The 23,661-nt window shown below is 38.3% G+C and overlaps 1 long non-coding RNA gene across 3 annotated transcripts in view; it reads left to right on the forward strand.

Annotated features, from left to right (window-relative positions):
• The first annotated feature begins 2,410 nt into the window (after positions 1-2,410).
• Positions 2,411-23,661, forward strand: part of LOC134561935 (uncharacterized) — a 119,540-nt gene continuing 98,289 nt past the window's right edge. For all 3 annotated transcript variants that reach the window (XR_010083026.1, XR_010083028.1, XR_010083027.1), the window contains exon 1: positions 2,411-2,453. This is a non-coding gene — a long non-coding RNA (uncharacterized LOC134561935). The remainder of the gene's footprint in view (positions 2,454-23,661) is intronic.

Consider the following 23,661-nt stretch of genomic DNA (forward strand, 5'->3'; position numbering starts at 1 on the left):
AGATATGCTATTGTAACAATGTGGGTCTTTTGCACTAGAATACTTCTAGATTCTTTATTGAAAGATAGTCTGCTTATAGTCCCATCTCCATGTCCGAACTCAGGGTTACAAACTTTTAGAAGTATAGAGAACTTGACATTGTTTCATTTCTGTGAGTGCTCAGTTTAGGGTTGTTTATTTTGCAAAAGAACAAGAACTTTTCCAGCATCTGTCATTCCTGCACTTTCAACGAGAGAAGGCAGGCTGAACTACTGAAGCTTTAACTCTCAGCATTGCATGTTATGTGAAAGCCTTTCTACTCAATCCAAATGCAAAGGCCCTTCATATCTTAAAGCCTTTATTTCTATTTATGTTGGATGAAGTGAACAAGTGCAACTTTTTCTCAAACAGTTCAGTGTTTCTATGTTACTGCTAGCATTTGAATAAACTCTAGGCCAAATTTGTTTTGTCCCACAGATATCAGATGAAGTTTATGTGAATTAAAGAAGCTTTTTATACGTATATTTTAGGTGGGTTTTTGTGTGTTTTGTTTTGATTTTCTAAACTGGTGGAGTCAGAACTGGTCAGTTCTCTGTAGGTCCATTAGGCTTCCCAGCAACAATTCTAGAGTAATTCCTCCCACAGATGTTCAGAAATGAACTGGAGTACCCAGTTGACTACAGAAGGAAGTAGTTTGTTTGGCACGTCAGCTGTTGCTTGACAACTCTGCATGTTCTTACCATGCAGCAAAACTGAGGTAGCTCTGAACAAAGAACCACAAGAGAAATTTGGTGTAAAATGTTGTCAAATGTGATATCCTGCACTCCTATGTCTGTGTCATGGTTTATCATAATTTTGCATGATAAAATGTTGCTTATCCAGATATCCATTCCAGAGAAACTCTGGGTGTAAGTCCTTGTTCACTTTTTGGTTTGGATAGTCAGTGGAAGTCAGAGATGCTGGAAATAAGTTTCTCATAGGATTCTCTCCACTTTTCTGGTGTTGAAGGAAATACCATGACTGCATTCTTTCTCAGGCTGTTATGATGAGTAGTTTTGGATGAGGAGGACATTGTTATATGTACTTTGTTAATGATTTGGAACTATCAGCTGGTTTTCTCCATCATTTTTCTTTAAGAACATTTTCATATTAATTTGTCTGTTTAGTATTGTGGAAGAAAGAAAATCACAGCATGTACTGAGTTCTTCTGTTGGCATCTCAGAAGATAAGGCACAGTGCTGTAAGAAACCAGAATCACAGAATGGCTTCAGTTTGTAAAGACCTCCAAAATCATCAAGTCCAACCATTACCCTAGCATTGCCAAACCTGCCACTAAACCATGTGTCCAGGTGCCACATCTCCATGTCTTTTAAATACCTCCAGCAATGGCAACTCAGCCTCTTCCCTGGGCAGCCTGTTCCAGGGATTTACAATCCTTTCCGTGGAGATTTTTTTTTCCTAATAACCAATCTAAACACATTTAAGGCACAATTTAAGGCCATTTCCTTTTATCCTATCACTAGTTATCTGAGGGAAGAAACCGACCCCTACCTCACTGCACTGTCCTTCCAGGCAGTTGTAGAGGGTGGTAAGGTCCCCCCTGAGCCTCCTTTTCTCCAGGCTAAACATCCCAGCTCCCTCAGCCACTCCTCCTGAGACTTGTGCTCCAGACCCTTCCTCGGCTTCATTGCCCTTCTCTGAATAGGCTCCAGCACCTCAATGTCTTTCCTGGATTTAGGGACCCAGAACTCGACACAGGACTCGAGGCAGCCTCAGCAGGGCTGAGTACAGGGGGACAATCGGTGACCTTGGTGCTCCTGCTGGCCACACTGCTGCTGATCCAGGCCAGGATGCCATTGGCCTTCGTGGCCACCTGGGCACACTGCTGGCTCGTGTTCAGCTGCTGTCAGCCAGAACCCCCTGGTCCTTTTCTGCCAGGCAGCGTTCCAGCCACTCTGCTCCAGCCTGTAGTGCTGCCTGGGCTTGTTGTGACCCAAGTGCAGGACCTGGCACTTTGCCTCATTGAACCCCATTCAACTGGCCTCAGCCCATGAATCCAGCGTGTCCAGACCCCTCTGCAGGGCCTTCATATCCTCCAGCAGATCAACACTCACCGACTTCTTGTTGGCTATGAACTGACTGAGCATGCACTTGGACGTATTTTGAATCACAGTCAAGTTGCCTGAAGCAAATGAAATTTTTTAGTGTTTCTTTAATTATGGTCAACAAAAGAAATCAAACCGGGATGAATTTGCAGGCAGCTTGAAGGCTATGTAATACACTCTTTTGTCATGGAGTCTAGGTTTGTCACCATTGAGGTGTTTTAAAGTTCTTGCCACTTTTTGTCTTGCACTCTACTCTGATTCTTATCATCAAACTCCCTTCCTCTAGCCAGCAAAAAACATTTTATTTTTTTTCTTCCTTCTATACTGCAGGTGGTGAAGGAGTACAGTAACAGCAAATGCCACAGTGCGGTAAGAGCAAAAAGTGATTTCATTTGTTTTTTCATGGTGTTCAGTTCATGAGGACCAGTTTCCATCAGGCCTTTCCAAGCTGTGTCTCTGTAGGCCAGCTTTATGATTCTGGAACAGCAAATTTCAGGGTGAAGTTCATGAGAGCCAATGAAGAGGTGGACTTGATCAAAGCTTCTGACTGTGGAATAATCCACAGAGAGAGACAAGACAGAGCCAACGTCAGACAACACTCCAGAAATTTGCTGATCCTGTTATATTTTTCGTAACTTTTTTTAAGAGTTCAAAACTTTCCAAAATTACAACTTGAGGGATTCAAATATGGCTGTACTTCAGAAATCTTATTATTTTATTTTCTTATTAGACAGCTTTTTTTTGCTCTTTTTTGTTGTTTTTGGGGGGGTTATTTTTGTAAATAAGATCCCTATAATGGGTCATAGTCCCATTGCTGAAGCTGCTAAAATTTCGGTAAACTTTAGTAACAAATTTATGGATCTCTTACATTAAAAAAAAAAAAAAAAAAAAAATTCTCTGTGAACTACTAAAAGGGCAAAATTTGGAAAGGCACTGTGGAGTTTGAATATTCACTGAGGTAAAGCTGTTTCAGGAAGAATTTCTGTATAACATCTAGGTTCTGTAGAAATTCTGCCAAAAACCCCTAACATTAACATACCTATATAATATTCACTGTCAATCAAAAAAGAAGGCCTCATGTACAAATCTGAGCTCATTTTCCTTCAGCATATTTTTTTCCAGACTTATGAGAAGAGGGAAATAGGAGGGTCCTCAAGAGAATTTTTTTTTTCCTTGTTTGACTGAACTTAGGATCTGTAGGAAAGGGAACAGTGTATTCCAAGCGTGACTGTCTGGTGGAGGAACTTCCAGCATATGTATTAATTTATTTACTTAAAAATGAGAGTTGGGAACCAGTCACAGTCTGTAGGTTGGCTAGTAAGTGAAATGGGAATGCAGTTATATTTAAATCTGTCGTTTTAAAATATATGTACTCTGCACACTGGCTACAGAAGAAGGATCAAGGGCGTTTACTGAATATAAACATTTAACTTTCTTAATGCTCCCAAATTACATTTCATGTCATAATATTTTCCACATTCCTAAGACAATTGAGAATAAATTATGCTATATATGAGGAAAGAATCTGTGACCTTTTAATAAGAATGAAGATAGGTTTTGAGTGTTGTTTCCATGTAATTATTTGATTTAGCATTGAGGGTTGTGGGGGTTTTACATATGCATATATATATGTAGTTGTGCTAAACAGGATTGATGTAAAAAAACTTAATAGTGAGTCATTAGAGAGGTGGCTTATAGCTCTTAATTTAGCTCCCCAACTATTAAAAACCCTGCTTTTCTTTAGGTGGAGTATTTGAATTTTTTCTCAACAACTTTCAATGAAACTGGCATGGACTGATACCTGTGCATCAGCAAAATGGGTTCAGTGTGTTCCTGTTGATTGTTTATTCATTGTCATCCAGTGGGTGCTTAACAATACAGGTTGAACAAAATAAAAACATAGATTATGGACATCCAGAGACAGAAAATTAGTTTATTTAGATTTAAAAAGACCCATTCTGGCTTTTACCATCTGAATATTTGGGGTGTCACCTTCTCTCTGTATTTGTTTGTTCACATAACACACAGTACTTTAAACAAGACTGTTATTTCTGTCTTTCTATGTAAGAAACTATTTATATTCTCCACAGAGCTGACAAGAGCCCACTTCAGGCACCCAGCTTTTAACGATATGATTCTAGAGAGGCAGAGGATTCAGAATACAGCAGGGAGAATGATCACAGTGGTCTGTGACCTCTGACCTATGAGAAATGCAGGAGAGCTTTGGTTGAAACAGAAAGTTTAGGGGCGGACACTAAAAGCCTTCAGAAATATGTAAAAGCACATTACAAAGAGAGAGAGGCAAATGAATAAAGATCAAAATTTGGATTAACAAAATGCAGAGTTTGCTGTCATATAAATTCTTTATCTGGAGAAGGATCTCAGCTAGTCTGTTTGTGTTGGAACATCTGTACAGTCAGCTTTAGAGACTTCTGTGTTGCACTGGGAGTTATCCAGTGTGAGAATCAGTATCAAACATTCTAAATGACATTGCATGCTTTGAGCAGTATGTACTTAGAGCCATTGTGATTATGAAAATTTTGTGTGCAGTCTATAAAGTGGAATATACTCGCATTAAAAAGTTATGTAAACAATTTTGAATGCTGATCTGTTCAAGGATCAATTCTGATTTAAAAGGGCCAAAGTTATTTCTATGAACTGTCCAGCCACACTCAGTATTTATTTTTTCTTCTAAATCATTCAGCATTACTATTTCCAGGTTTTCCCATGTAGTCAGTTAGTCAGTCCTCAGGTCACATTACTTCCTCTCACATTAGTATAATTTTTAAAAAGTGTGATTGTTTTCTGTTGTCTCCCATGTCCAACTGCTTCTGTATGTTTCCAGCGGCCCATTGTTTCCCATTTATGCCCTTTTGTTGGTAGAGCTGTTGATAAAGAATAATGTGTTTCTTGGAAATAAAAATACATGCCAAAGGTCTTTTCCAAATTATATTTTAAATATTACAGAAACACTATCCCACTTCACATTATCTTTCAGTATCACAGAAATCAGAAAAAAATCCCATAATACTAAGAAGAAGAAGAAAAAAAGTTACAATTTCTGAATGACATTTTCCCCTATCTTTCGGTTTCCTTCTTCTTCTTGAAGCAATTTCCCCCCTCCAAATTTCAGATTACTATCTTAGTTAAGTTAAGAAAATAGATGTTAGTAGAGAAACTTATTAACTTTATAGATAAGAATCTTGATTCTGCTGATGGCCCATTGTTGCTTTTAGCAAGAGAAGAAAGCAGGCTTGGTGTACAAGTCCTGGGTCTTAGCTAATGTGAAAACTTCCAGTGAATGAGTGGGGTACTGCAAAACCAGGCTGTTCACATTATATTCTAATATGAGGTGTACAGGTGTAACATGTGGCATCAAGGCCAGTATCAGAAGATAGTAAACAATTCTAGAATATTTTTATAGAACTTTGTATTTGATTCTTTGTATTTGTATTTGAATCATGATCCAATGCTCTTTTAATTTGTATTAAGAATACAGATTCTTATTACAGAAAGAATAAGACTCTCTTCTTTGTATTAAGAACAAAGTAAATGATAAACTGCTGTGGTTCAGAGTTACTGTGTGCACGTGTGTGACTGCTTGTGGAGATCTCTTAGCAGAACAATATAAGTTAGAAATTTTTTTGTTTAATTGAACTGTCTCGTGATGTGTCTGTTGCCAATCAAACATTGGCAAGGGAAACATTTTTTAAAAACTAAAAATTGTTGCACCTTTGTTTATGCCATAAATTTAGACATTTCTTTGGAGAATCCATCTCATCTCCTGTTCAAACTTATGTTATTTGCAAATATATTTCAACTTTCAGTTGTATCTGAATAAAGTGAATAAAAATTCTATTTTTTATTCACTTAAAACTGATTCTTTAATATTTTATTAGGGAAAGATGATATGTACTCACAGGAAAATGGGTAGTCAATTAAAATTAGTGTAAATATAGTTAAATAAACAATAAAAAGTAATTGAGAAGAGAGATTTGGGCTGCACATGTGTTGCAGGGGAGTTGCAGGGGAGGTGTTCTTTGCTGCAGGGCCTCAGAAGGATCACTGTGGCCTGAGAAAAATATGCAGGCCATACAAGAGAGGGTCACATCTCAGGGTCTGGGAGAGTGAGCCTGTTCCACAGCACTCAGAAGGTGCCTCACCAAAGGGGAGAAAGGAGACCTAAGAGAGAACATTGCATCCTGTTGGTTTTTTAGGGCCACCAATGAGAAAAGTATAATCTAGATTCTTATTGCCCATGTGATGGAGACTGTAAGTGCAGATCACAGTTCTGGATAGTTTAAAAGAGGGGCAGCTATTTCCTTAATGATTCCTCCCAGAGAGAAATAAGTCTTTATATAAAATCCAAAGAGGAAGATGAAGAATAAACCATCAGATAGAAATTGAAGCAATGCTAAGTCTAGAATCTGTAGTGAAAGAGAGAACTGAATATATATATTAAAAAGACTGGTAATTCCAATGGCCTGTCCATCTGTTTGTTTGGGTTTGTTTTTTTTCTTACGTAACTTCCTCCCTCCTTATCTCCTTCCCCACCAGTTTGTTGCTACCATTTTCTCTCTTGCATGCATTACAAAAGGTACCTTGTGCTACCTGAGAACACAAACAAAATGTCACTTTTGCTATTGCACTCTGTGGAATAAAATCTGAAAAGCCTTCCCCAAATCCGTGAAATAGTGAATAAATGAGGGAAAAGGGGAAAAAATCTCTGTAAAGAGCTATGGAGACATGGGCCAGATCTTATTGTGCATGCCCAGGTGAACAAAGGGGCTTTAACTGCTGTGGAGACTCCCCAGTCACAGTACTGGATACCTGCTAATTCTGTAATATTACCTGTTGCACGAAGTCTCACTCTCCTAAGTGAAAGAAAAGCTGTAACCATTTTTATGTTGTGACTGGACAGAACCATGTCAGTTTTCTGCAGAGAGTTTCTAGCACATTGTGCATGTATTTCTGAAACAGATGATGGTTTTCCTAAATGATTTTAACTTTTCTTATTGCTGCCAGAGCCACCCAAAGAATTTGAACAACTTTGCCCTGTAATTCTTGTGTGGAAGAGATAATGAAGAACAATCATAATTTCCCAACAGTAACAGTAATGATTTTATGGGCCACTACTATAACCCTTCTTGGCTGTCATTTTTTCCAGGCAATAATCTGTGGGCCTCATCCAATATCCACTGTTCTCTGGGTGAAATATCCTGGTCTGTGAGCCAAAGTGCAGGATACTTGATCACACCGATAATTGCAGGCTCTTGAAGTGGCCTGGGCATGTACTGTGACTTACACCTGGAGTTTATTTTTGTGCACAGTGATGTGCATAGAGGCCTGATGAAGGTAGGGAGGAAGCTGACAAAACAAACACTGAGTCAATTAATTCATCTGGATAAAACTTTTTGTGTCACTGAGAAGCCTCATAGAAAAAAAACCTCAGTGTAGGACAGCCATTCCTGACCATCAGGCAGTCAGAAAGAGTAGTACACTGGAAAGTTTATTATAAAAACTAGTATACACAAAAATAATACACATGCAAGCACTTAGTGTAAGAAAAGCTCTGGCAAGAATCCTAAAAATGTGTTTATGGAATCATTACAATAGTGAAAATGTCACTGAAAATATAATTAAACTAGTAAGTATTTTGAAGAGAGAACACATTGTGGTTATTTGCAGAGCTTCTGTCACAGCTGCAGTGCAGGTACACCTAGATATGGATGTTCACTGCTGAGCCTGAACCACAGAACTAAGTATGTAGGAAAAATATAGATGGTGGAATATTGTGGCACAGTTACAAAACAAATAGTGTTTTACTCTTCTCTGAGTGTACCCTGGCTTCTCAGTGGGCCTTGCTCTGGACACAGCTATGTGCCCCAGTTGATGAGGGATAACAGGGGAGCCTTTCCCAGATGTATTGGCTTGTCCACTTCAGCACGTGAGACCCCTCACTGTGGGAGGAGGTAGTTCTGTCACTAGGAACCAACTCAGGGGACTGGGAAATGTTGTTTTATCCTTTTCACATGTGCTAAAAAACAGGTGAAAGAGTCAAATGCTCATTTCCCTATATCTGTCTTGTACCTTCATCCTTCCTTGCCTGCACTAGAATCCCTTCCATGTCAGAGATTCCATGTCTGATTTAAACCTCTGAGAGCCTGATGCCCTCACCTACATTGAGCTGCAAATTCCTAGCCCCATCACAAGTTGTTGTAAATGGTTAGAAGGAAAAGAAGAGTTCTTCCTTGTGTCTGAATCCCAGATATGCCACAAAGTCAAGGCATCAAGCTGACCCTTCTTGCAGGCACTCTGTGTCTTCTGGGTAAGAAATACTCTGCATTCTTTTCCCTGTTGGTCTAAAATAGCCCATAAAGCACAGTGTTTATAAAAACCTGGAGAGGATTGAGTGGCACTTAAATCTTTAGATGGTTCTTGAAAGCTGATATCTGGCACAGTCAAGGTAAATTTGAATTACACTCTATTGACTGTCGATGAAATTCTGTGCTACGTGTGCCGGGGCAGACAGGTGATAGAAGGCATGTGTAGTTAGTCTGAGGAAATGAAAATACTTTTCCAACATGGGATTCCTTTTGTCCCCTTTCTGTGAAATGGGTTGAACAAACTGTGGAATTTCTTTGTCTTGTGTGATAGATTTGTTATATAGTGGTGGATGTGGAAGAGGTCTTTCTCTGGGAAGTTTCTGTTGTCTTGATAGCTGGATATTAATATAGGCTGTTCCCATGCATAATAAACCCGCTGTGAGTGAAAATATCTGTGAGGTTAAGTCCAAATTATATGTACAGGAGTGGCATGGTAGGTAGTTACTAAACACTTCTTGATGAAGATGTCGTAGTCTGGGCTGTTTGGTGATCATCTGCAAAAACTGTGCTTTTTCTTATGAGAGAAAATCCTGTGCATTCTTACATAATACAAAAGGTAATGTTTAGAGTTTGCCTTCTAACCCAGGTTTTGAAGATATGCTTGTAAGCAAGAAAAGAGTGAGGGAAAGCAATCTTTTTTCTGAAGTGATGAGTGACAACACCTCTCTTTTTTTTAAGTTCACTTTCCCAGGGATCTCTTGTCCAAGTGGCCTTACACTTTCCCAAAATAATTTCTTCTGGCTACAGACCAAATACAAGAACTTAAGGCAAAAAAATATTTCTTAAAAAAAAAAAGACTAAAAGGGTATCTGTTGCATGATAAAAATGGAATTCTGTTTAATGATGTTGATTTAGCACTTAGGGCTAATAATTATGTGTTAAAACCAGATTCTGATTTTTGTGTGGCTGCTATAGATTTTTCTTCTAGATGTGTGCATACAGTACGATGGAAATATCAGATGGAAAGGCCTCAGTGGTTGTCAGACTGGTTCCCAGCCATATTCCAGCAGTGCTCTGTCCTGTCACCGTTAGCAGAGCCCCTTCCAAGGTCTCTGGTGGTGGAAGGGGCACAGTCCAGGGCTTGCTGGCCTCACTGCTGTTTACCTACATGGGATCAGCAGCTGGTCCAGTGAAGGCCATAGGATGGTGTAACCCTTTCATTCCATTATTTTGATCACTGGCTGGCTGACACAAGTATCAAATTCTAAGACCTCAGTGGACAGAAGCTGCAGCTGTTGCTGATTTCATCAGCTTCCACAATAGGTGCATCCTCAGCACAGACACGTGCCAGTGGCAAAGGTGAGAGTTATGTTTGGGTTGTTTTGTTTTACAGCAGTGCCTATATTCCTTAAATTCGATGAAGTCTTTGTTCTTTGCTTGGTACAAAAAATAGTAATATGGAAAAACATCCCCAGGGAATTTAAAAATATTGACAGATTTATTAATCTAAATATCTAAGAGCACAGCAATTTCACTCTTTTAGAGTTACAGAATGAAATAAAACACCCACGTCCCAGGCTCTATTTTCTTGCAGCTGGGAAAGGACAAAGGGAAGGATCTCGTTAGACAGAAAAGAAGGAATTTATTGTTAGCTACTGATTGAAATAAGAAGAGAGCCAGCATTTAGACTTCTCTTCACAAAATACTGGATGAAGTTGCATGTCACTGGACTATGTGTAGTCTCTGTATATCAGCCACGTTTTCCTAAAAAACAGCAGCAAAACAATTCTTTTGATCAGCTCCTGAATCTCACACAGAGACTTTGTTTTTTGGACATCCAAGTGGACACAAGAGTTCTTTGCTGGGATTCTCTTTGCCTTCTAGGGTTAGATTTCATATGACTTGTAGCTTTGTTGGAATGGCATCTGTATCCCTTTCCCGCTTGTGGAGGGAAAGATGGACAGATTCTGCTGTCTCTCAGAGCAGGCTATTTTGAGGAACTGCAAAAGTAAATGTTCAGCAGCATCAGTGCCATGTCAGACTGCTCCATGTGTGAAGTGTAAAACATGGAAATGAGTCACGTGGCTCTCACAGGTACAAAAGTTTTCTCACACATGTAAGCCATGAGTAGACTCGATTAATGAAGGTTTGGGGTAGAGAGGACTTAAACCTGCTGATTACAAAGGACATTCCATTATCTAAGAAGGGGTGGGTATACCTTGTGGCTTAGAGTAATTTATTCCATGTTTAAATAGTATTCTATGAAAATGTATAATGTGGGTGTTTGCCTGAGCTCCTGACAACAAAATTTATTACAAATTACTTGTTTTCTGATAGACACATGTTACTTTCCATTTAAATTTCCCACAGATGTTATCTTTGGATTCAGCAATGTACTACTTTAGGCATAAAAATCTTTTCTTTTTTAACAAAGGAATTAAGCCGGGGTGTGGTTGTTTTTTCTCTGCCTAGGCCATCCATATGATAATATAAGAGTAACTTGCAAAATTCCTCAAAACCTCACAGAACATAGACAAGTGATGGTAGAGGATTAATTTCTAAGTTTTTTGGTTGTCTTTTTTGTTTGGTTGGGTTTTTGATTAAGTTTTGTTGTGATGTGGTGGTTTTGATTTTTTTTTTTTTTTTTTTTTTTTAATTGATTCATAAAGTAGATCAGGGCCTGTCACTTCCCTGGAAACAGATAAACTGAAGGAGTCACGATGACACGTTTCACAGATCTGAGAATCTTCCCTGGGCATCTTTCAGCAGTTGTAAGGCATCACTGGGGTGCCATCAAGGAGAACCAGCATGGGTAGGGCATTGGGGGTTTTCTTGCAGCAGGGAGGCAGACTCTGGAAGAAATGCTCTCTGCACACACTCCTGGAATTGTGCAGCCACTTGGCCACGAAGGGAAAATGTCTGCAGCTCATGCAACCCCTGCCATCTCTGGCAAACTTATTTTGGTGGGTGTTGTGATGCAGGCTTTTGTTCTCTTAGAACTGGAAGGAGACGTTTAAATGATAACTTTTGAATGTTGGTATTAAGAAACTTCCAAATAAGTAATTGTTTAGAATAGCTATTCCCAAAGCAGCTTGCTTTCTTTAAAAATCTTCTGGGACTTTTGTTCTTGTTTGTTTATTAGTTTGTTTGGTTTCTTGACTGCCCACATTTCTCCCCCTCCCCCAAAAGATTCAAAATCACTCTGTAGCATAGCAGAAAAAAATTGAGGTGGAATTCCCCTCAGCATTCCTTTTTGTCTAAATCCCAGTGAAAGTCAGTGGTGTTGGTGCTCCAAAGCCAGTTAATTATTTTAAAAATCCTACCTAAATAAAGCAATCTATCACCTTGGTTTTGCTGAGTAACATTTACAGGGCCTGCACTGTAATAGATTGTCTCTTCATTGACAGAGGAGGACAAAACATTTTTAGATATCTCGTTTGAAGCTAGGGATCATGCCAGTTAGAGCAAAAGTAAGCAGTATTTTTCACTCCAGTGCCTTTTGGATGAATGAAGCTGAAGATGAAGCTGTGGTGTACAGTCAACTAAATGCTGGTAGCCATGGAGAGATGCAGCAGCTAATTGAAACTAATAAATCTTTTGTGTTAGATAGTCTTGTCCAAGAAGGTAATAGGCATGTGGTAACAATGAGTATAAGTGCATTTCATTTTTGATGTGAGGTTACAGTTACAGGATAGAGTTATGCCATTAGTGTTTGATCGCAGTATTAGAAATGCAGCAGGGCATGGTGTGAATGAAGCAGTTTCTTTATGTGCATGAGTGACACACAGGAACCTAATTTTTGCTGTCTTTCAAACTTTCTCCTTCATTGTATGCTTTCTCTTGGAGCAGAGATTTTGAAATCTGCCAAAGGCATCACCCTACTGGTTAACAGTTGGACTCGATGATCCTAAGGGTCTTTTCCAATGTAAATGTTTCTATGATGCTATCTAACTTCTCTGACAGGTTTCCACTTCTCAGTCTGGCTGTACAGATCCAAAGTGCCTATTCAAACTCTGTGTGGGATGCAAGAGAGCAAATACTTGCCACTTTAAATAGAAGTTTGAGAGAGGCAAGTGATTTCTCAAGTTATAGAGTGGAATCCTTTCATCTTGGCATGCTTGAATGGTTCTTGGACCTAAATATTGACATTTTGATACTGTGCATCTACAGAAAGGAGTGAGTGAAAATGAAACAGAAGTGAAAAAATGTCTTAGTCAGAACTTAGCTCACAAAAACTTTGAAAAAAACCATTTCATAAATATGTGCTAGTATAGGTAAGGTTTCTAGTCACAATAAGTAGTCTCTTATTTCTGAAGTTTTGTATCTGAAACACTTCGAAACAAAGCTTGTCAGATAGGAAAAGACACCCACTAAATATTTGGAAGTATGTTTTTTGAAACCATTGTTTTGAAAATAAATTAAGCGAAAAAAGAAAAACCCAAAAAAAAAATTAAACACATCATCCTTTTGATTTGCTAAAAATTGAAGACACACATTGTTTTAGATTGTTGTGCTGTAACTATTTTTTAATTGTCAGCAGCTGCAAAAGGGATCTGTACAGCCTTAACCAGGAGTTCTTAGGTCTGTATGAGAGCTCCCTGATACTCACAGGTTAGTGCTTCTGTGTTGCACGTTTTGATTACTGCGATGGTGCTACTTACAGCTGCAGTCTCCAGCTTGGCTGTTCCTCTCTCTCTCTGAAGTCTTAGTAATATGGTGGCAGAATTATAAATAGGAAAGAAATTACATAGGATTTTGATTTTTTGTCCTCTGGATTTTTAAAGGAAGTAGACAGCTATTAAACTATTCCCACAAACTGATGTACCCTTTGAATTTCACATAAGTCCTGCTTTAAGAGCTGAAGTGGATTATGAGTTTTGCTGGTTATTTTGCAGGGAAGTCAGCTTTACATTCATTATTTTATTGCATGCAATAGTCAGCTGCTTCTGGTCACTGACATTAGCCAAATTGTCCAACTAACAGATAGGCTCAGTTTAAATATGAAAGGAAAGTGAAAACCTGAAACAGAGTTTCTTCATTTTTTAGCTCATGACAGCATTTAATTGCATCCCTCATTATTTCTGACAGTGTTTAATTTCCTTTTTGCTTTACCCTGTGCCTACAAAAATAAAAGTAGCAAAGTACCTTTAAAATAAATAAGCAAGACAATTGATTTAAGAAAAAATAGAAGGGGATGCCAAACCAAACCCCTGTATTCAAATGCACCTACCTAATGAGAAGTCCACAATGACACCTTGAATTTTGTGGTCAAATATCAAATATCTGGTCTCACAACTACATGTGAAGTTCTAATATGGTAAAAAGACTGATTGAAAATACTTTCCGAAGAGGTTATGAGAAAAGACTTACCTAGGAATCGTGGCCAAAATTCAAACCATTACTTCAATTGTGAAACATTTGGCAACAAGAGATCATATTCATCAAACAAGATGTCCTAGTTCATTATTTTTGGTCTGAGAATAATTTGGTTCTTTGCTTAAAGCTACTCAGTGTACCAGCAAACAAGCATTATATGAATAGAATCCAATGCATTTTTTTATTTAATCAAATAACATAGCACCTTAAATAAATTATTTTACAGCCATGTGAAGTGTGAGATATGATCTGTTAATATACAAAATTGATGCACCCCCTGCCATGCAAAATCACCCTATTTCTGTCTGGGTTGGAGCTGGCACAGTTGGCCCAAGTGACTGGAAAGCTCGGGGGCTTTGCTTGTTTATTGCTGCAGTGCAGCACAGTTTCCACTGGACAGCTGTGCTAAACTGGTGTAACCTCAGACAGGCTGGACATACAAATGGACAGACACACTCAGAGTTCATTGGCCTGCACATCCAAGTGTTTTAATCTGAGCTGATTAACCTATCAAGCCCTCCTTCTCTTTGGTGCACACCTCTAATCATCCTGTCATGCTAGGAAGCAGTTTGCTCCTCTTTCCCCTCTTCCTTCCCATAGTACAAGTACAGCAGATTTGAGTCTTCTGACAATTTGTGGTATGTAGGTCTCCCTGCCCTGGCCAGATCTTTTGAGGTGAGAAATGTTTCTTTGCTGGGCTCTGGTGCTTGCTTCAGGGAACGATGGAAAGTCAGGAGTATTCTTTGGCTTCTTAGAGATTCAGTTCTGTTCTACTGGATTTGGAGGATTTGATTCCAGTAAGAGCCATGCCTGTGGAAAAGCAAACAGACTTCAGAGGTCATTTTTTAAAGCAGGAGCACCTTTGGAACAGTAACACAAGCTCTGACAGGGTGGGCACGGAAGAGGAGGAAAGAAGGGAGGCCAGAGAGATCCATGACTAATGCAGCAGTAGTCCAGACAGATCTGAATCTTACGACATATTTCAACTATGCCATGGACTGGCTTGACTCTGATCCCACTGAAATCAGACTTCAAGGAGGGGTAGAAGGGTGCCACTGATTGATTTTCTATCATTCTGCCTTTCAGTCCTGTTCTGATCAAGTGCTGGAGTGTATTTAAAGCCCCCACAAATTGCTTTTAGGGGTATCTCACTGCTACTGCTGACGATAAATTCATGAAATAACATACACTTCCTGTGCCTTGTGTATGCCAAGTTTGTGCATGTCTGCATTCAAATACAGATGAAAAATTAAATTTGTTTGGCTTGAGCAGTTTTCACTGACAGCATAACTCATTCCTCTTGAGTTCCTGGATAAGCTGAAGCTGAAACTATTTGTTCTGCTTTCACTGCCCAGTTCCTGAAGGCTGGAGTTAGAGCTGGCATGCTTTATATCAAAGTTGTGCTTAGACACACCAACAGCCAGGGCAAAGAAGCTTTCCCAATCCTCCCAGTTCACCCACACTTTAGTGTGAGACCTTAGAGAAGGAATATGCTTAGTTGCAGATAATACTGGATATTACACATGACTTTCAGTAATCACATGAAAATGGGTTTCTTGATAGTATATTTTAAATTGCCTGATATTTGACAATAATCATATGTCTCCATATCCTTCCTTTTTCACCTTGGAAGTACTGATAAATTCATGTCTTGCAGTAATGATAATTGCAGTGAAAACATAGTTGTAAGATTAGAAGTAATTTTTGTTGAACACATGTCCATTTTATCTTGACAGCTAATTTACCTCAGCACTTTTCCAGGACCAAGAGAGCATCACGCCATTTAAATGGAGACGCCTTCTGACTGACAGAAATGTTAGTTAGCATTAGCAATTGCACCAATACCAAATACCAGCTTAATTTAGAAGAAAGTGTGAAGTTTTTAATCCTGCCAATTGATTAAATAGGGTGACCAAGAAGGAAACAAGGGAAGAGTTCCATCTTAAGAATCTGTCTTTTAAAAATGTTCAAAGATTTTTGCCAGCACAACTAGTAAATATAGGACCACTTCTGCTTTACAGAATGACTAGTGCCATTACTCTAGTAAAAGCCATAAAAAAGTTACAAAGCAATTTAGTCTACGTTCCAAAACTGAAACACGGTTGAAAAAGAAAAAAACACTTATAAATGAGAGTTCATCATTAGAACGTCCTGTAGCTGGATTATTTTTCTATTGTCCTCGACAAGTATATATACTATATGAAGACACTAAGCATGCTTACCAGCTTGTTCATGTGTTATTAGTGCTCTGAGGTGCCTTACTTTAGGATGTACTCCAAAGAGCACAGTTCTCAGCAGAATCAGAGGGGTGTATCACTTCAGGGTGTATCAAATCAGTATGAAGTATCAGCTGTCACTTTTGTGAAAGACTGGGCAGCGCAGCACATGAAGGCACAAGTTTGAATTTCCAGGATTTGTGCTATGATTGTACTAAAAAAGACTATTTGCAGCCTCAAATCCTGCGTCTTCTATGCTTACTTACTCCTTCAGAAAACACCTTTTAATGACTTGCTGCTTCCAGTGCATCGAATACAAACTTTTCTTTGATATTGCAAGTTTTCCAAAATACCAGAGCAATGTGAGAGAAACATCATCTGTATGTTTTGCCAAACAGATTGACTTTGGCTACCCACATAAATTTTCTGGATCTTTTGATCAAATACTCCACCCTGTTGCAAATTTGGAATTCATGCCAAATATAGCATCCAGCAGTGAGATAAGTCTGAATTCTTTCATGTGAACTACAGTGGAGTTTTAAAATTCTTATTTGTGATAAATATTCTGTATATATGGTTACAAATGTTGTTCAAATAATTTATTCCTCAAATAATTTGAAAATACTGTTGTTGCTTTTGAATTCAGCCAACCAACTTCACATTCATTCTCAGAAAGATCTTGTTCCAGTGCTCGTGCAAGTACTACTGCTTCTCATTTCATAAATGTGTGCAAATACATATTGCTAGATTTTGTTATTATCCAAAATTTTAATAGTTGGTGAAGATTATATTTTTACTGGAAAATTATTTTTGGATATTGGAAAACAAAAAGCAGACAGGGCTCACCCACTGAAGTGAGTGGGACATTTTCTGAAATTTTTATTTAGTATGTCTGACAGAAATGGGCTTCATGCTACTTCAGTTCAAGATATTTCCAAAAACATTGTTGGGAAACATTACAGCTGATGGTTTTCATTAGCCAGGAATACTCAGTACAGCCAGATAACCTGTTACTTAAGAAATCTTAATTAAGAAAGAAACAGGTGTAAAAACATGCTCAGATTGTCCAGGATTGGAAGGATACTATAAGGAAGAATAAGAAACCTTAGCCAGTGTGTTCAGGCAAAACATAAAGAGGGATAAGACTGTATTCTATAAATATATTAGAAGAAGTGCTATTTAAACTAAGGGAAATGCTGACACAAGAACAGATGGATATAAACTATTTGTGTACAGTTATTCTGGATTTAAAAAGGTTTCTGATTCTAAAAGAAATGAAACTCTATGAAGCTCTCCCTTAGGAGTACCAACAGCAAAAACACCAAAAAATCCCAACCCCCAAACCAAAAAAAAAATCTCATTGATTATAAGCAGAGCCATCATATGAAAAAGATTATATGGCATGGTTGCCTACAAAAACAAGGGACTGAACTCGATGACCCAAGAGTCCCTTCCAATCTGCTGTTCTTAATTAGATATATGAGTATCATGGGAGCTCTTCTAGCCTCCAGCCTGTTCCTGCAAGGAGATCCTTTTATTTGTGTAACTTCTCACTGATATCCCTGCAAATCTGCAGATCCCCACTGACATGTAGGTGATATGGATTCTTGGATCAAATTCTAGGGAAGGGTTCATGATCCCAGAAGAAAATTCTCTATCTGGCTTCTGTTTTCTGTCTTGATTTTGCATGCAGCTTCTGTTTCAATTCCCGAAACTCCCTTCTATTCATTATTTCATTTTTCTTGTGAAGATAACATTTCTTCTTGAAGAATGAATTAAATACTCATTAAGAATACATTTATAATTAAAATTCATATGACTTGGAATAGTTTTACATGCACAATTCTTGTTGCCAAGACCCCAGTGTCCTTGTCACTGTGAAATCTGTGCAAGTGGAGGGTTCAGTGGCTTTCAGAACCTTGAACCAACATTATAACTTTCATTACTGTAGGTCAGGTCTTGTGCCATAAAAATGGAAGCACATACTTCTCATAGGATCAGTGGGTAAATGTTAAGGTAGCCCAAGCTTCCAGTGTCAGTGGGGAAAACACTGTAGTGGGAACCTCTGAAAATGAAGTTCTTGATCCAGTAGCATCATAGACAATCACACAGTTGCCCTTTATGGAGCTCCATAGTGCAATAGTTTTGGAGACTGAATCCTTATCTTACCACTTACAGTCACTTCAAAGTCCTCACTAAAGTCTTTCCTTTACACAGGATATAATCTAGCTATTTCTGCCTCTGTTGCTTCACCTGTAAATCAGGGCAGTGTGTCGAGGACTGCACATACTTGCAGGAGATATCTGGAGTCTCTGATGGAAAGTCCTACCTGTAAATTATTATATAGAGACCTGTCCTAGAAATTACGTATTGGATTGCAAGTTCTAACTTGCTGTGATGACAGATGGGAATGGAGTGATTCCCATTAATTTGGGATGACTGGTAAACTCCAACAACTTCAGTTACTGCTTTAAATTGTTCAGGGGTTCTCTAAAGTGTTGTTTTCATAGGAAAGTTCACCAATGGCAATAACCCCAGCAGTTCTTACTGTTCATGAGCTTGCTGTGTGAAAGCCATGACCTCCAAAACTCAGAAGGACCCATCTGCTCACACCAGCAGCCATGCCAGGTCTGCCTGCCAGGCACCTGCTGCCAAGAGGGAAGTATGGTACCAGGGTCTGAAAGGAATACAAGCCAGCCTTCAGATGCTGAATAAAGAGGACTGAAGTTTTCTTAGCTCTCCATTCTGAGTGGAAAGGATTTGATTCTGGTATTTTCCTTTGGCAGTGTTTTATCTTTGACTTTGTACTGAGAATAGTGTATTTCTTCCTATTCTGGACACTGTAATCAATAATCTTAGAATTTTATTGCATTTTAAAAAATGCTTTATTAGGGCAAACCTCTGCCTTTGACATGATTTGTACTATTGTAAAAGTTTTAAAATTCAATCCTGACAATTAAACCAATGAAAAATCCATAATACCACTATTTCACTCTGCACTGCAGAAGACAGCTGAATGTCTTATCTCTGGAAGTCTAAAACACAACCTATAATCTGTGGCAAGAACAAACTTGCAAGAAGAAAGCTGCAGCTCTCATCAGATAGTCCCAGAGGTTTCTTTGGCCTTGTGCTTGCAAACTGTGGAAGCACTTCTTTACTCAGAACCTTGTAGCATGTGACTGGTAAAGAAAGACATTTTATCCAAAGCAAGTCAGCCTGAAACTCCTGCTGCCTTTTAGCTGTAAAATGGAAGCTGAAGTGTCTTTCATTATCATGTGGCACCCCAAATGCTGATTTTCAGTTTGGTCTTTTCTCAGTATTTTCTGTACACAAGGCAATTTGCAGTTTCTCAGAATATTTCTCAGTACATTGCAAGAAACAGCAAACGCAAGTTACTTAAATTTAGACAGTTAAATGTTTTAGAAAGGCAAACTGTCTTCATTTTCTAGTAAATAGTTGAACTGAGCTCATAAATATCAGATCACCTTTTTTATGCAGAGAATATGGGCAAAGACAAGGCTGTGCCTATAAGAGGAGTCAGGAGAGCCTCCTTGCTTTATGAGGTTAATGCTCCTACTTCCCATTTGAAAACACTGTAATCTACACTGCTGTTTATCTTCAGGGACTGTCAGGCAATTTAATGAGTTAATTTTTTAACAGCATAGGGAATTGGAAAATACAGTATATGCACTGAATATTGTCATTTGGTCTGGAGAATATTTCAGTGTATGTTTTGGGCAATTTCATTTTTTTATAGATATATATTAGCTCTGCCTTGGTCCCATTACCAGTGCAAGCAATTTTGAATTGAACTGACAAAAATTCTGCTTTGTTTCTTCATGTTTAAGATAGCAATTGTTTTGTGTCTGTGGGAGTCCTAAATTCCAAGATCTGCTGGATTTTTTTTCTCTTCCTTATAACTTGCAGGAAATATTCATTGCAATGAAGTTTTGGATGACATCAAATCTGCCCATATAAGGAAACACATGGAAAACCATCCTGGAAGCATGGAAAGCATAACCATTTATGAAACAAATCTGTTGTTTTAGGAAGCACTTTGAGTTTACTTCTTTTCACCTTAGAGTTTGGTTCTAGAGGTCACCAAGCTTTATTATTTGGTGAAACTGGGTGGTTTTGAGATATTTTGATTTGGACAATTTGAAACAAGAGGTTAAAATCATTAGCTGCACCTCCCTCTCTTTGGCTGGCATCTAAGAGTAGTCTTAGGTTGACATCTCTAAGGGATGAAATCCCTACTCTGATCCTTTTACTTTCTCTATGACATCTGGATTTTCATTGCATTGCTTGTAGGATATTCAGCCTATTTAAAACACTTTGAGATCAGTAACTTTGATTACAAACTCTCCAGTCAGGAAGAAATCAACTTTACCTCAGCATCCTTCTGTTCTTACACAGGGACTCACCATTACAGAGGTTAAAAGAGTCTGGATATCCATGTAGACTCATCTAGAATCTCAAGCTGAAGGTAATCAGGGTGTCTTCGTCCTTTTTTTCGTAAAAAAAAGTATTTTTTCCTTTCTTCGTTAAAAGTATATTCATTTAATCTGCAAGGTATTCAAGAAGCTTTCAAACATATTTATAGTTCCTGAAGGTTTTTGCCATTGCTTCTTTTGAGTTGGAGCTGGATTTATTTGCCAATTAACATAAACTTTGTTTTTATGAACCACACTATGAACACTACAAAATAAAGGGTAGGGGATTAAAAATTATTTTCTGTTATTTACACAGGTATCATAATCTTTTGAGAATGTGGCAAAATCTTAATTCCCATTTAGAACAGTTTAAACTCATGATATGAACATTGTTGCCCCCATTTCACTGGTTTGGGAAAACACACCAAAGAGACTGTACCACCACCTGCTCAACATGTTCAGTTCCAGACTTTCCAGGCTGTATTCAGAAACACTATATAGTTACATTTCCTTTTAAAGTTAGTATTAACAGTGATGAACACCTTATGCTTGTCATTCTTAAAATTTCAGAATTCTTCATATTCTGGAAATCCCTATGCTTGAGTCTCAAAGCAAGCAATTTTACATTTCCTTTTATTCCAAAGCCTTGAGTACCTGCCCTTTGACGATCCATTCTCCTTCTCCTGGTACAAACACGAGGATTGGGATGCCTCAAAGTGAATGAACACATTTTGCGAAAAGACTTCAAATGACTTACACTAGGATTCTCTGTAGTTATCGTTAGAAGATAGCAAATCAGGAAATTATCAATCCCTATTTGTCATTCCTTTCCTCACATGAAGCCAAATGGAATCTCTTAGAGCAAAGACTCTTATTTTTGGTTTGAGTCCAAGAGCAGGGGTCTGAGGCATGTCAGAAATATGTCATCTGATCTGCTTTCTCTGTATGATCCAAAACATGCCATCTGTATTCTTCAGGTTAGAGATGCATAATTCAGGTCAAAATGAATAATGATGCTGACCAAAACCAGAATTCTGTACTTACAGTCAATTAAAAAGAAGCCAACATTCCCATATAAGACTAGTCTATAAGCTGATGATCTATTTTTCTTTGCAACCATGATGCCATCCCTACTTGGTTACAAGGTACAAAGTGGTCTATTGAACAGTAGAACCAGAAGAAGTCAGATTACTTTCTTTCTACTGTTCTAGGGTGTTGGGCCAGACAGATGAATTTTTGTTTGTTTTGCGGTTTTTTTGGCAGGGTGGAGTGGACTGTTAGGATTTTGGTTTTCTTGTTTGTTTTTGAGAGGCAAAAGGGCAAAAAGATTACAGTAGATGGAGCACAATGTTTGAAGGGTGCATGGGTTTCAGACCGGGACTGGCTTCTGTCCCGACTATTTCCAAGTACAAGCAGAGTGAGGTTGGTTCAGTCTGCACCCACTGGGGTAGACAAGTTCTGTGTGGTGTTCTCAAGTGGGTATCTGTCTGTGTTCTGTAAAGATCAAAGTCTTTACAACTATTTTGGCAAATAGTCTTGTATGTATCTTCCACTGTATAAATAACTTCGAGAGCTTTGTTGAATAAATCAGGATTGATTTAATATATACAGTCCCTGAACACTTTTCAAGTGTTTTCATATAAATCTCTTGATTTCACAACCTATTTATGGTGATCTCTTATGAGGCCAAGTGGCTGCAGTGAGAGCTTCACTCAGTGCCTGTAGATATAACATATCTATTCACTGTGAGAGAAGAGCAGTAAGATTTACCAGCACACTTTTGCAGCTTCTGTAAATGAAGTATCCTTTATACTCTCACTCTCTTACTAAGGATAAATTTGCATTTTTTCTTCAAACGAGGGAAAACTGCAGGAATTTGATGGAATTGATCTGTATGAAAGAAATCCGCATTTGTTACATTGGATGCATTACCATGTGTGGTTTTAAACAGTGTGTCTTTTATCTGCATGTGAGAGTTGGTTGCAACTCTCATTTAAACTCATTATATAAATGGAAAAGTGCAGACAGCTGTATGAACGTTGGCTAAAACATCTGTGCTGTAGTTTCATCTCTTAGGGCCTCAGCTTTTTCTAGATTTGTGCAGTTTAGGGCTATGGAGAGAAGGAAAACATTTTTTTCGAACATTCAAACAAATCCATTTGATAATGTTCAGCTTCAAATCACTTTTTAGAATGAAAGAAAATGAATTTTTCATTCTTAAAGTAAAAGTTTACAGTCTTTTAGAACAGATGTACTCCTGAGGTGGGTGTGAGTAGGATGTTAAAACTGGTGGGAAAGTTGCCAGAAAGGGCTTTGTGCATTTGAATGTGCTTAGAAGAAATAGCTCTTAATTATTTCATTTTTTGGTAGGGTGGGGTGATAACTAAAGAAGAATATTCTCAATAGATTATTTTCTTCATAAGCTAATGTCACTTTGGCATGATTCAGGCTTGTGAACAATGCAAAGCTAACCTGCCTTTGAGGAAAAACCAGAGGCTATTCTCCTTCTGGACTCACAAAGACTTCAAGAGGAGCCTAATGCATGAAAAGGGCTCCAGAGAAACTCTCCCTCGTCCCATTGTTGCACACAGGATGTAGAGTCATGGAGCCTGCTCTTTGTCATCTTCATGGTAAGGCCAGCTTCCATGAAAAGAATTAGGAAACTGCTGTTGTACTATCCTGAAATGGGAGAAAAATGCTTTTTCCCTAGAAGAGACAGGTCTTCCTTTCTCCTCATCCTCATCCTCCAGAATGAGTAGAAATACAGGAACAAGGATCAATACTTCTTTCCAAGATTATGGTCAGGATTTTATGGCAGTCAGGAACAACTACAACATGTTGTGGCATTACAATTATGCCTTTGCAACCCTATAGCACAGGGTAGCAACTACTGAACTTTTAATATATCTTCATGTAGCATTTACCTATCCTTTGTTGACCTCTCCTCCTGTCACCCATCAAACTTTCTACTAATTTTATAGCAAACACACTCCAAAGTGTATGTGCATGTGAGAGAGTTAATACTACAGTTATTTCTGTTATGTTTCACACAACCTAAACTTGAGTTATGATGCAGAAACCAGTGAATTAATGTGTTTCTGGGTTCTTTTATGGTCAGTTTTTTGAAGCCCTACACTTAGGTTTGGAAGATTGATTCTCTTGGACTACAGAACCCTAATCTCAAGAGACATGTATTAAAGTAATTTAGTATCAGAGTCAAAGGGTT

Source organism: Prinia subflava, chromosome 25, assembly GCF_021018805.1.
Source record: "Prinia subflava isolate CZ2003 ecotype Zambia chromosome 25, Cam_Psub_1.2, whole genome shotgun sequence".
Classification (NCBI taxonomy): Eukaryota; Metazoa; Chordata; class Aves; order Passeriformes; family Cisticolidae; genus Prinia; species Prinia subflava.